General features: G+C 41.2%; 1 non-coding gene across 1 annotated transcript; it reads left to right on the top strand.

Annotated features, from left to right (window-relative positions):
* Positions 1-476: 476 nt before the first annotated feature.
* On the top strand, positions 477-687 carry LOC125355849. The gene has a single exon (XR_007211771.1). It is a non-coding gene; the product is annotated as a small nucleolar RNA U3 (small nucleolar RNA).
* Positions 688-13,167: the final 12,480 nt, after the last annotated feature.

The following is a 13,167-nucleotide window of genomic DNA, read 5'->3' as shown; positions in this document are numbered from 1 at the left end:
AAAATCTCTGGAGAAAAGGAAGTCATTGGGGATGCAGTTTTAAACTAGTCAATATACAGTAACTGGAAAAGCAATTAAGGTGCTCTCATTCATTTTAGACTAATGGTGGTCCTAGAATGTGTCCAGCAATGTTTTATGCTGCCAAATAAAGGCTTACTTGCTTCTGTCTCAGTGAAGAGCTTCCCTATGGATCTGAAATTTCTACCAAGAGCCCTATTTCTGTTATTTCAATTTCCAGATGACTCACAGTCTCTCTTATTAACTACCTTCAGAGCCGATCTAACCTAGTCACGCAGCAAACATATCCTTTGAGTTGCTCTCCATTGGACATAAAGTGGTAAGCAAGGCAGATTAATGTGTGTATGTAAGGAAATGACAAGGAGTCCATATGCCAGGAAGAAAGACAAAACTAGAGTATGAGAAGGGATACTTTAGATAAAGTAGTCAGGGTAGGACGATATAACAAAGTGATGTGGAAGAGTATAAGTTCAGAGATCACTTCTGTAGATCACTACTAAAGAAATCTCAAGGATGTCCAGTACCAGAAGCCATGAAGAGGAGAGGCAGAATTCTCTCTTGAGTATGAAGCCAGCCCTTGGTGTTGCTTTCCTGAAACTGCCATTAGCCATTGATGGTCATTCTTCTGTCCTTTTTGGAGAGTAAGAGGGAGAGGACACAGTCTGAGGCTTCTTATCTTTTTATGCTATTGGTAAGAAAGGACTTATGCTATAGTTCTATGTTGTCTTATCAAGGAGATGGTACTATGTCCTCCTGTTGATGTAGGTAACCAGTTCTGGATAGTTAGGACTTAAGCCTTACTTCCTGGCCAGGATTTTTTTTTTTTCAGGTGGGACCTCTCCTGAGCTATCATTGGTTGGGGGCTAGGGATTTATACTGAGACTATTGGCATAACTCACTGAAGCTGTTAACTTTTTGTTGTTTTTTTTTTTTTTGCCAGCCCTGGGCCTTAGACTCAGGGCCTGAACACTGTCCCTGGCTTCTCTTTGCTCAAGGCTAGCACTCTGCCACTTGTGCCACAGCGCCACTTCTGGCCGTTTTCTATATATGTGGTGCTGGGGAATCGAACCCAGAGCTTCATGTATACAAGTCAAGCACTCTTGCCACTAGGCCATGTTCCCAGCCCGTTAATAACTTTTTTTTTTTTTTTTTTTGGCCAGTCCTGGGCCTTGGACTCAGGGCCTGAGCACTGTCCCTGTCCCTGGCTTCTTCCCGCTCAAGGCTAGCACTCTGCCACTTGAGCCACAGCGCCGCTTCTGGCCGTTTTCTGTATATGTGGTGCTGGGGAATCGAACCTAGGGCCTCGTGTATCCGAGGCAGGCACTCTTGCCACTAGGCTATATCCCCAGCCCCTGTTAATAACTTTTTGATGAACAAAATTTCTACTTGGTCTGTGGCCTCTAGCATGTATGTATGTGACTAGTGGAAGCTGTATTTTTACCTTTAAAGAAGAACTTTTAAAGAGACAATAATTCATGAAAAAAAGAAGAAGGTGATGTGTGAGTGGAGATCTAAATAAAATGCAGAGGTCCAGAAAGGAAGTTGCCAGGAAAAAGAGATATATCTATAAATTCTGGGGGTGGGAATAGGCAAGGCCTCTGAGGATTAGTGTGAAGGCCAGTGTTAATTGAACATTCTTCATTAGACATAAGTCATGGAATCAACCTGCCCCTTCATGTTTCCTGCTTCAATTCATATCTCACACTCATAGCTAAATGAGTACTAAGAACCACCCAATTCTTCTCACCCTAAGTTCATATTTCCTTGGCTCCATCCTAAGTCCACAGTCAGAATGATTTTTCCAGAGGAAATCTATCAAGTGCCTTTTGCCATGAAAAATTGCAGTGGCTCCTTACTGCTGCTGAGATGGGGAAGCAGAAGGGTTACAAGAATTTCCAGGGTTCTTATGATATCCTTGATGCATTTTGAGGCACTGTGTATTAAAACACAATGCACAAAGAAAAACAGGTCTCTGCACTCACAGTGCTTATGTTCTTGGGGAATATGGCAGACAGTCAAAAAACAAGTACATAAACATGTATCAGCATAGTTTTGGTGGCTGGAGGTATAGCTCAATGATAGAGTGCTTGTCTAGCGTTTGAGAAACCCTGAGTTCAATCTCTAGCACTGCAAACATTTTTTTTCTTACCTATTTTTAAATTGTTATTATCAAGGTGATATATGGAAGGGTTACAGTTATATAAGTCAGGTAATGAGTGCAAACATTTTTTAACAACAAAAAAAGAAGTCCAGATAATGGTAAATGCCAAGACAACAGATGGAGAAATAGTGATATAGGCGGGAACCTGAGGAACAGAGTTCATAGCAAAAGAGAGGACAGCAGATGTCATGTGCCAAGGGCTTTTCAAGGGCATGTATGCACATTGCCTTCATTGTGAAGTCTTCCCCAGTGCACCAGGAAAACATGCTACCTTCCCTCTGAGTCATACGTCACAGAGTCCATACTTGGAAACCTCAGTGTGTATCAAAATTGTCAAGGTTGTCTCTGTGTAGTAGACTTAGTCTTCTGTGCACAGAAACACTATGTAATTCATATTAGGCACCTAAGAGCACCAAAAGGCACTGCAAGCACCTGTAGAACCAAACAGAATGAAGCTTTACTAAGCTGATCTGGAAGGTAAAGACATCCATTAACCAGGCCTGAATCTAACCTAATCCAACCACTGAACTTACACTCCTAGCTCTTGTGAAGCCAGCATCCTTACCACTTCCATCCACTCTGGGAAAAGCCTGGAAACATTTACAAAGTTTAATTAATGAATTTAAATGATTGATTTCCTAGTTATAATAACTTTCCTTTTAAGAAGTAACATGCATTGGGAAACTTGCCAAGATTATCAAGAGTTACTGAACATCTACAATTCTTTCTTCAGACAATAAGCCAGGTGGACATACAGATGGCCAGAAAAGTATGATGTGAAGAAAATCAGTTTACTTTGTGGACTGGGCACAATGCTCTGCTCTGAAGAATAAAATCATGCATACATATTACAAGAGGAAATTAGGATTCCTTGGTGAATGGGAATTGTAACATCACTTTGGAGTCACATTGCTTGGGTTCAAATCCAGTTGTGTTACTTATCTAATGCATTATCTTGAGTAGGAACAAGTATTCTCTGAGTTTAGTTGCCTTTCTAAAATGGAAAGTTTACTGAGTTGGGGTAAGGACTAAACGAGGGCTAAAGGCCTAGTTAAATAAAGACTTCTCAAAAAATTTTTTTAAAAAAGAAGTAACATGCATTAACTACTGAAAAAAGTGAGTCAACTGCTTTTGAGGTTGATATCAGTAACAGTGATTTGTGAACAGACTGTCAGGTTAGTAGCTTTTGTTGAAAGATTCACCAGTTCATTTATTCTATTCATACTAATTTTAGGCATTTCTATATCTGTGGATATATGAGGTGAATAAAATATATATGTTTGAGTATTTAGCCTTGCGTAGTTTGCAGTCGTGTAAGGCACACGGCTGAGAAACAAACAAAAAAACAATAATGATAGATAATGGTACAGGCTAATGTAATTTGCTTACTTGGGGGAAGCAGCTCACAGTGTCCTGTAGCCATATGTTGTTCTATGTTTATAACAAGATTATTTTTATATCTTTGTGCTACTGCTAATCTGAGCTCACTGAATTTACTATATATTATGTGACTGCAAAATAAGAATACTTACCAAAAGAAAAACCAAAAAACACCTTACTATCCTTTCAGAATGTTTTCATCATTCATTCAAGCTGTTCTTCTGAGTATACACAAGTATGAGTACACAGACCTTATTTGGGGTTAGTACTGGTGTTTGGACTCATAGCCTTTCACTTACCACTTGTGCCACATGCCTCCAGCCCTTTTCACTTTTTAATTTTTCAGACAGGGTCTAATGCTTTTTTGCCTCGGGCCAGCCTCAGACTGTGATTCTCCTATCTCTGCCTTCCCTTTAGCTAGGACTATAGATGTGAACTACCACAGTCAGCCTATTTTTCATGTTAGGGTGTCTTTAACTTTTGCCTAGGGTTGTTCCTATTTTCACCTCTCTAGTAGCTATTATGATTGGCATGTCTGCCACCACACCCTGAAAACTAGGCAGACTTCTGTGAGCTACACATTCTAAGCCTTTTAAATCAGGCAGTTTGTCTGGCTAGAACATGATGTCTGTTGATCACTTCAGGGATGTTCAGGTTAGTCTGACAAGTTAGTTTCATGACCACAGGCTTCATCTCACCCCTGACTAGCACCTTCAGAGTGTTGTGCTGTAGAGCATACAGGACACAGGGGGACAGTAAAGTAATGAATCAATGTTGAGAGTTTGCAACCTCACAGAGCTGTCAGAAGGGCACTTAGGAGTCATGGCAAGTGGTGCATTCTAAGACAGCGGTCCCTGATCTTCTCCGAAGCAGATCAGAAAGCAGAAATGTGAATACTTACAGCCACCACTGACCCATGACTGAACTCATGGCCTCATGGAGAGCACTGTTGTTATGAGCAGCTTCTGGAGACTGTACATGCTCAACCTGGACAGGGAAACTTTAGGCCCTCCCTGAGAGAAGGATTATGTAAATACTAATGAAGAGAAGGACAACCAAATAGTCACAGGAGAGGGTGAATAGTTCCCGGAGTCAGAGTTCAAAAATGGAGAATTGCAACTAACCAAAAAGTTCATGGGATGGAAAAGTCCTGAGAGTGCACTGTTCTGCCCAGGAGCCCCTAGACATGTGCTGCTGAGAAGTTTAAAGGCAGCTAGCCCAAATTGCATTACTTTATTTTTGTGTGTGCCAGTACCAATGCTTGAATTCAGGGCTTGTCACACTCACTTGTCTTCTTTGCTCAGCGGTGGCATTCTACTACTTAAGCCACATATCCACTTCTGGCTTTTTGATGGTTAACTAGAGGTAAGAGTCTCACACAGATTTCTACCTGAGCTGACTTTGAATCATGATCCTCATATGTCAGCCTCTGACTCAGTATTATAGGCATGAGCTAGCAGTGCCCTGACAGGTGTTCTCTAAATATAAATGATGTACAGTTTTGAAGAATTAAGACAGCAATAGAAAAGCAACCAGATGTAAAATATCTTATTTACCATTTTATACCAATTCCATATTGGAGTGATATTGTTTTGAGATATATTGGGTTAAACAAAGCAAATACTCAAAATTAATTTCACCTGTTTCCTTTTGTGCTTTTTTTTAATGTGGCTACCAGAAAATTTTAAATTACATGTATGACTCATTATGTTTCTGTAGGACAGCACTGATACTATAAGGTATACTATACAAAGAAAAGCTTTGTATTTTAGGACTGACTGAAAATTTTTCCAAGACATAGTATTCATTTTCTGGTTTTGAACAAAGCCACGCAAAGCACTGTTAATGTAAGTGGGAGACAGGGTGTGTGTGTGAATAATTTAGCTTTGTTGTAAACACATTTCAGTGACCCAATGTCCCAAAGGTGGCAAGGGTAGCACTTCCACAATGTCTCTGCCCTTGGAGGAGTCTTCTGCATGGGGCTCTCTGTTTCACAAATTTAGACTGTGGCCTGTATTTGTTTGCAGGTTTCCTGGCTGAGATCTTAGGGACATATTTCTCAGAAGTTGATAGGAGAATCCTGACTCTCTAGAAAGACCGACTTTGGGGAATCATTCTGTCAGTCTTCTTGCTAATTAATCTTTTCACTTCCCAAAGGTAGAGCTAATCCATAGATATGTCATGGTTTGAACACCCACCCCCAAATCCAGGAAGGGGAATAGAGACACAGGGTGGACCCCACTGCTCAAGAAGCTGAGAGGTTCCAAGGACCCAGACATATGACCAGAGAGGCCCAGGTGTCTGGATGATGTGAGAAACCCTTGGAGATGCCATGTGAATTTACCTTAGTCCATATCTCTCAGTACTATGGTGACTTCTCCTCTTATTACTTAGCAATGGCCGAGCTCTGGAGGACTGTGCTGAACTACTCAAGTTCACACTCCAGTTCATTCCAATACCAATGTATAGAATGAAAGAAATTACCAGGAATCTAAATGTTTGGGTTAATCACCTCACTCTTCTTTCCATGAAAGAGGCTGCCATGGGAGAGAGGGAGATAGAATTATAATCAAACCATCTGGGAAAGAGATAAATGGGTACTCAGTGGAACAGAGAAGAGTTATTCCTGTTTGTTAACTTGGGGTAATTACTCAAGAAATACTTGCCCAGACATACCTGTCTAATCTAATAGTGAGAAAGAATGATTCCCAGGCTAGATCAAGACTTGACTGAGATAGCATCTTTCATGGAGCAATGTATTACCCATGGATTGATGAAAACAAACTTTGGTCACCTGCCCTAAGACACTCCAAGTATCTTGACTAGCACCTATCCTCAGCCCCATGAGAATGTAGAGATCTTAGCTGACAGATCCTAGACCTCCTAGCATCTGAGTTCTAGAAATATATCCCTTGCCTCCAAGTTTAGCATCACTAAACTGATCATTTGGCCTCCCATGCAAAGGGAGAGATCATGCTAGTGAGTTTGGCCTGATTATAATATCTATTTTTTCATCCTGAGCACATGAATTGAATTTATGGTTGGGGACAGCAGTTAAGCAAGGAGTTCATCCATAATGAAGCACAGAAATGAATTCAGTTTTCTCACAAACTACTCATAAGTTTAGTTATTGTGTCCTTGCCATCTAGACTTCTCTGGATTCCTGGATTCCATGACCTTTCAGTAGAGTCTTCTGCATGAGTCATGTTCTAGTCTAGCTAAGATGTCCAATAAGAAATCTGCAAGTCCAGTCAGCTGATCACAGTCCCATATTTTGGGTGGTTGCATTGACTATAGGGGTATAGAAAGGGAAGAAAGCAAGTTGAATTGGTCCCAAGGACAGCTCCTGACATTTAAAAAACACATGTCTTTATTTTGAACCTTTTTGATGTATAAATTACCAATTCATAATTTTATACTCTTTAAATATTGACTGAACATCTACTGTATTTCATGCCCCTTCTAAGTACTGGGGACAAAGGTCAGTGAAGAAACCCAGAAAGACATTTGTGCCCAGGAAGGAACAGTAAGGAGATAGGCAGGGAAGGAGACCATCAACCAACATAATTATATTTAAAAAAAAAAAAAAAAGAATTGTACCATTTTGGAAGGAGCTGAGTTTTAATCAAAACGTCAGAAATACAAATCTTTGGGAAAGGGCACTTTAGAATATACAACAAACAGATTGCAGAACTAAAAGGCATATTTGAGTTCTGTCACTTGGAGCATAGGCACTTGAAAGTTAAACAGATGATCATGAGCACTTTTTTGTGTGGGTACCAGTTCTGGGTCTTGAACGTAGGGCCTGGGTGCTGCCCTTGAGTTGTTGTGCTCAAGGCTAGTGCTTTACCATTTGAACCACAGCTCCATTTCTGGCTTTTTTTTTTTTTTTGGTGCTTAATTGGAGATGAGAGTCTCATGAACTTTCCTTCCCATGCTGGCTTCAAGCCATGCTCCTCAGATCTCAGCCTCCTGAGTAGCTAAGATTATAGGCATGAGTCATGTGTGCTTTTTAAGAGCTAATTTACAAGGCCTACTTACCAGAGATGAAAGCAAAAAAGAATATACTAGTGACATGTATTCTAAATAAAGACTATTCCCTTAGACCAATTCCTCCTCTCTGTCCCCTCTCCATATCCCACGTGCTTGCTACAAAGACACAGGAGTCATTTTTTTCTAATCAGTACAGCATAACAACCCTTGTATGTAAATTACATGTGCTAGATATTGTAAGATATCTACAGGTGATTTAAAGTGTACAACAATGCATGTAGTTTAAGTTTATATATAGTGAACACCACTTTGCATAAAGGACTCAAACATGAAGATTTTTATATCAGCAAGGTGTTTCTGGAACCAATTCTCCCACAGATATCAAGGGACAACAGGGTTTGGAAGAATGTTTATTACTGACATATTACAGTACTTCTTCATGACTTTCCAGCTATTCCAAGACTTCTGATCTTTCACAAACAACCAATTATCACAATATCATGTAACAGTGGATGCATTATTATGGTAATGCAAAACTGACTCACTTATTGTCAACACCAACTTGTTATCCTCCCACCCAAGGAATCAGAGCAATCAGAAGGAAAGTGAGGGCTCACATGAAGTCATTGGATGCTGCATCTGCTTGAGTCTACTCAAAAGCCAGAAGCCTCTCTAGATCTCCTAGACAGAGTATAGTTGATACAAGGAATTGGTTACAAAGATCATGGAAGTGCTAAGAAACCAGAAAGGACACAGTCTTCAGAGAAAAAAGAACTGACATGGACTACCAACTCTGGGGACAAGGGGAACAACAGAACGAGATGGTGAGTTCAGACTACCATGTTCCCAGGGGTAGACTGTCTAGTTGGGTCCATGTGGGAGGCACAACCAATAATGGACATGCTGACCAAAGGGGGGAAGGAGGGAAATGCCCTGAGTTTTTGCTTCTTCTCACTATTCACTATTCTCTAGTAAATTCTCAGTGACTGAAATTACTGGATACAAGACTACAAGGAAGCCTTGACAATGGGCTTCCCTTCCATACAGGGCCAGACTGAAGGGCAAGTGTGAATCTCAAAGCAAACGTGTAAATGATAGGCATTATTCTGAAATCAACAATATTCTAGGAAATGGGTTGCAACTATGGCCAGGGGAAGAGTAAGGTGGGGAGGGGACTGGAAGTATTCCTGCAGGTGTTTGATTAAAGAGGTGTAGGTAGCATGCAAGGAAGGCCGCTCCTCTACTCATCTCTGCAAAAGTGATGTTCCCCTCAACTGCTATAGTTTGGATCCTCACTGACCCATATAGGCCCATGTGTTGGAGCCTATGTACTGGGAAGGGGTGGAAACTTCAGGAAGTGAGGCCTACAAAAAAGAAGTTAGGTCCCAGTGCCCTAAGAAGACCTCAGACTCTTCCCAGATGCTATGACATAAACTGGAGTTCCTATCATGTTGTTCTACCTCAGCATAGACACAAGTGCCAAGCATGGACTGAAACCTCTGAGGCTGGGAGCTAAAATAAATAGAGTGTTTCTTCCCCTTAAGTGGATCTAGCCCGGGTATTTATTACATTCATGCAAAATTGACTCACTTATTATCAGCACCAACTTTGAGGAGTATGAGGAAGAAGACCCTAAGAATAAGCTAAAGTTCAGGAAGCTTGAATGCCTAGAAGTATTGAGAAGGATGGATGGATGCTTAGTGTACAACATAGAAGCTGTAGAAGTAGCACAGAACTAATGTCTTACTATCATAAGTCATGGGAAAAAAGAAAAAAAAAAACAGCTAAGAAAGGAGGACGTGGACAGCTATCTGAGGAGGAGCAGCTAAGCCAGAACAGAGTCAGCCCCAGGCTCTGAGAGGGCTGAAGGGTAGATGGCTGAGCAGCCAGGCCTCCACTTATGCTTATACAGTTACATTGGGCCCAGGCCCTAGCAATGTGAGGCCTTTCATGTCTATGCCAAGTAACCATTAGTCTATTTATTCATTCCACAGAAATGTACCCTACAGTGTACCAGGAACTATTCTCCGCACTAGAGAGAACCAAACATGGCATGGGAACACCCTAGTCCCACATATGAGTCAGAGTGATACTGTCTACCCCATCTGTGGTAGAGGGGTAGGGAGAGCGTGCTACAAGGGTTTGGTCAAAAGGAAGCCTCAACCCCACCTCTTCTGTCCTGGCTGATTTCCATGCACAGATTTATGGCAATCAAATATACAGTGGGGACATAGCTGCTTCATTGATAGAAATATTAGCATACAGACCATGTTTCTCCTGGATTCTGGTTTGCTCAGCTCATCTCAAACATTTGTTGTGTTGCCAACTAGACACCTGCTGTTGGAGCTCTAGAGCTGGGCTTTCCTTAAAATACACTTCCCAGTTCATAGCAAAGCAGGAATGGCAAATCCATGCAGAATTGCAGCAAGAAACTCAAGTCTCCTACATGCTTGTGCAAGGATGAAGGAGCCTTTCCCCATCTGGACAAAGCAGAGGTGACCTGGTCAGTGCCTGTGAAGCTGACCTGGGCAGGCAAGGAGGGATGATTTTCGACAATGTAGTAGTGTGCTCCTGACCTCAGAACTGCCAGACAAACACAAAGCAGGCCCCAGGCCACTGTTCGGGGCCAAGGTAGTTCCTCTAGTCCTTAACTAGGGGGGTATATGGCCTATCTCTTCCCATTTGGAAGAGGGCAGGAACTAGAGCCAGAATAGTTAATTTACTTCAAAGTAAATTTTTCTCCTCTTAGATTAATGCTTTACTAAAAGTACATATGCTCATATCTGTAATCCCAGCTACTCAGTGAAGTGAAGATCACTCCATGACAGCCCATGGCAAAAGCACGAGACTCTCTGAAAAATAACCTACAAACAAAAAGGGCTGAAAGTGTGGCTCAAATGGTAGAGTACCTGCCTAGCAAGTTGTAAGGCCCTGAGCTCAAACCCCAGGAATGCTGAGAAATAGGTAAACTTTTAAAAGTACCTAAGTAGTATGATCTAACACTATAGTTTATTTCTGGTTTATTACTATTTAAAAAAAATCAGTAATTCTTTAGCACTGAAAATAATAAAAGACACCACTCATTCTTTTCTTTGTCTGTTAGTATGCTCAAAACTGCATTCCTGGGATGCTTTTGCTATGTCTTAAAGATACAGACACTGCTGTTTTACAAAAGAGAATTAGTCATGTCCACCATTGAACAGCCGTGGTGTAGAATCTCTGCTTTCTGGAATATCAGTTCATCTTGAAAGTTGAACTTTTCAACATAATTAAAGACTTAGCTAGCAGAGTGTCTCAGTTCACACAGCCTCTGGATGTGTGGAGTATCATATAATGTTTAGTGCAGAGTTCTCCATCAGTGTGTGTCCTTAAGAAAAGATATGGACCCTCAGGGATCTGGGCCACTTCCATGGTGATTTTTCAGCCTGGATCTAAGCAAGATCTCCTGGGAAGCCACCTTGCCTGCGGGTCACCTCTACCTGGGCCCACGCAGACCTTGTAACCCACTTCACCTCATGGTTGACAGCCACTTCATCCAAGTGAATTTGTAGAGGAAAGAAATGGAAAAAAAAGTCTGCCTGGATCCATTCCTCTGTAACATTTGATCATGATACTAGTCTAAGATGTCTATTGTGGGCAATACCTAGAGACAACATGAGGCTGTAATTCTATAAAATCAGAACTGTAACACCATTATTATTGGCTCTAGCAGTCAAGTCAGAACATTACAGGTCTGTCAAACAAGTGTTGAAATGAAGGGGGAGTTGGGTAGATTTGGGTTTTTTTACTTCTTTGGTTTTGTTGGGTAAAGCAGTTGGAGCTATTGAACAGGTATGAGAAAGGGAGGATCCCTTACAGGACTCTTCCTCCTCCTCCCTATGTTCATTAGAAGCTTCCACATCAACATTAAAGCCCTCAGCATTAAGGACCTTAACTACAGCTGGATTCACCCTTGGAAAGAATAATGGTAAGAGAAAATAAACAAAATGAGCAGAGACGCATCTGAGTAGTTCCCCTGCCAGTGGATACGGATAAGAAAACAGGCTCTGAAATGTGACTTAAAGCTAGTCAAACATTTTTTTTACTCGAGTGTGTGAAAAAGACACTTTTTCCTAGACTCAAAGTCTTGAGTCATACATTTCAAAATGAAATCATTCATAATAACCCAGGTGAGATTGAATGATAAAATAGTTTCCAACCAGAGCTGGTCTTTCTTCTCAGGCCATTGCAGAACTCCTTGTTCTACTTTTCTCATGGACTTGGTACACAGTGTACTTTCTCGTAGCATGCGTTTCTGCCTTCACCTCCTTAGCTTCCTTGGAGGCGAAGGTGCTCTGCAGGAGAGTGCTCAGAGAAGAGGTACTGGCAGGCTGGGTCATGGTCAAGTACACATACTCTATAGCCATATAGACCATCCCTCTGAGCCCCAGCACAACAAGCTACCTTCCCTCTGCTCACCCTTGGGCTTCTCAGTTAGAGAACTGTAGCACCTGCTTCTCATAGGTTTCAAGAGCAGTGAATGAGATATTGATGATATTATTAGTGACTATTATCAGCGTAGTCAGAGTTATCAATGCTGACAACACAGTTCCTTATGTAATATTCCTGTGAAGGGAAACTGCTCATTCAAAAAGGTGCTTCTGAAGGCAAGAGAATTGGGAGATGAGTGTTGGCCAGCAAGGCTTAGGGAAATGGAGATTTGGGGAACTGGTATTTGAGGAGAAAATCCAGTGAGTTTATATGAGACAATATAGTAGGTGATAGAAGACTCCCAGAAAATTGTTTCATGCCTCACTGTCTGTCCTGTCGTTCTTAAGTTCTACCCACCTCAAAGCCTTGCTCTGGACAGCACTTCATGGCTGAAAATGGAAAGTGATGGATGATGAGAACAGGCATAGAATCTTCCATACAGCCACTTTCCACTTGGCCTTCCCTTGGGGCCTTGCCCACCTGTCTCTACCAGCGCACCTGCCCAGTCATTCTGCTCTGAGAGCTGTGTGTCCTTCAGTGCATGCTGACTGCATGCTCAAGACTCAGCAGCCGTGGATGATATCAACTGCAAGAATCCTAAGGATTGCTCATGTCAGTGCTGAAGTAAAACAAGCAGACCTCAAGCAAAAAGCCCCCATGCCTGAGTTCATGGTAATAAAAATAAATGAGAAGGCTAAATTAGGTGTCAAGCTCTCATAACCAGTTTATATCTGGAAACACTATGTGCTTTAGAACAACTTGGTTTAGAATTATTTTTCAGGCAAGATGTCCCAAAACAGATGAATGAATAAATATGAGGTATATGTGTACTATAGGATATTACACAGACATAAAGAAAAATAAAATCATGTCATTTGTAGGAAAATGAATGGAACTGGAGGATATCATAATGAGTGAGACAAGTCAAGCTCAAAAAGTAAAACATCTTATGTTTTCACTTCTATTTTTCTGGAAGCTAGACCTAAAAGACATATGCATTCATAGACACATACACATACATAATATACATAATATAGAGAGATAGTATGATTCTAATTAAGGGACTACTTGTGAGGAGAAGGGGAAAGGAAGAGAGAATAAGCTAGAAAGTGAATAACTTTGAAATATATATATATATATAGCAT

Source organism: Perognathus longimembris, chromosome 7, assembly GCF_023159225.1.
Source record: "Perognathus longimembris pacificus isolate PPM17 chromosome 7, ASM2315922v1, whole genome shotgun sequence".
NCBI classification, from domain to species: Eukaryota; Metazoa; Chordata; class Mammalia; order Rodentia; family Heteromyidae; genus Perognathus; species Perognathus longimembris.
Note: the sequence above shows the minus strand (reverse complement) of the source record. Positions and strands in the feature narration are given on the sequence as shown.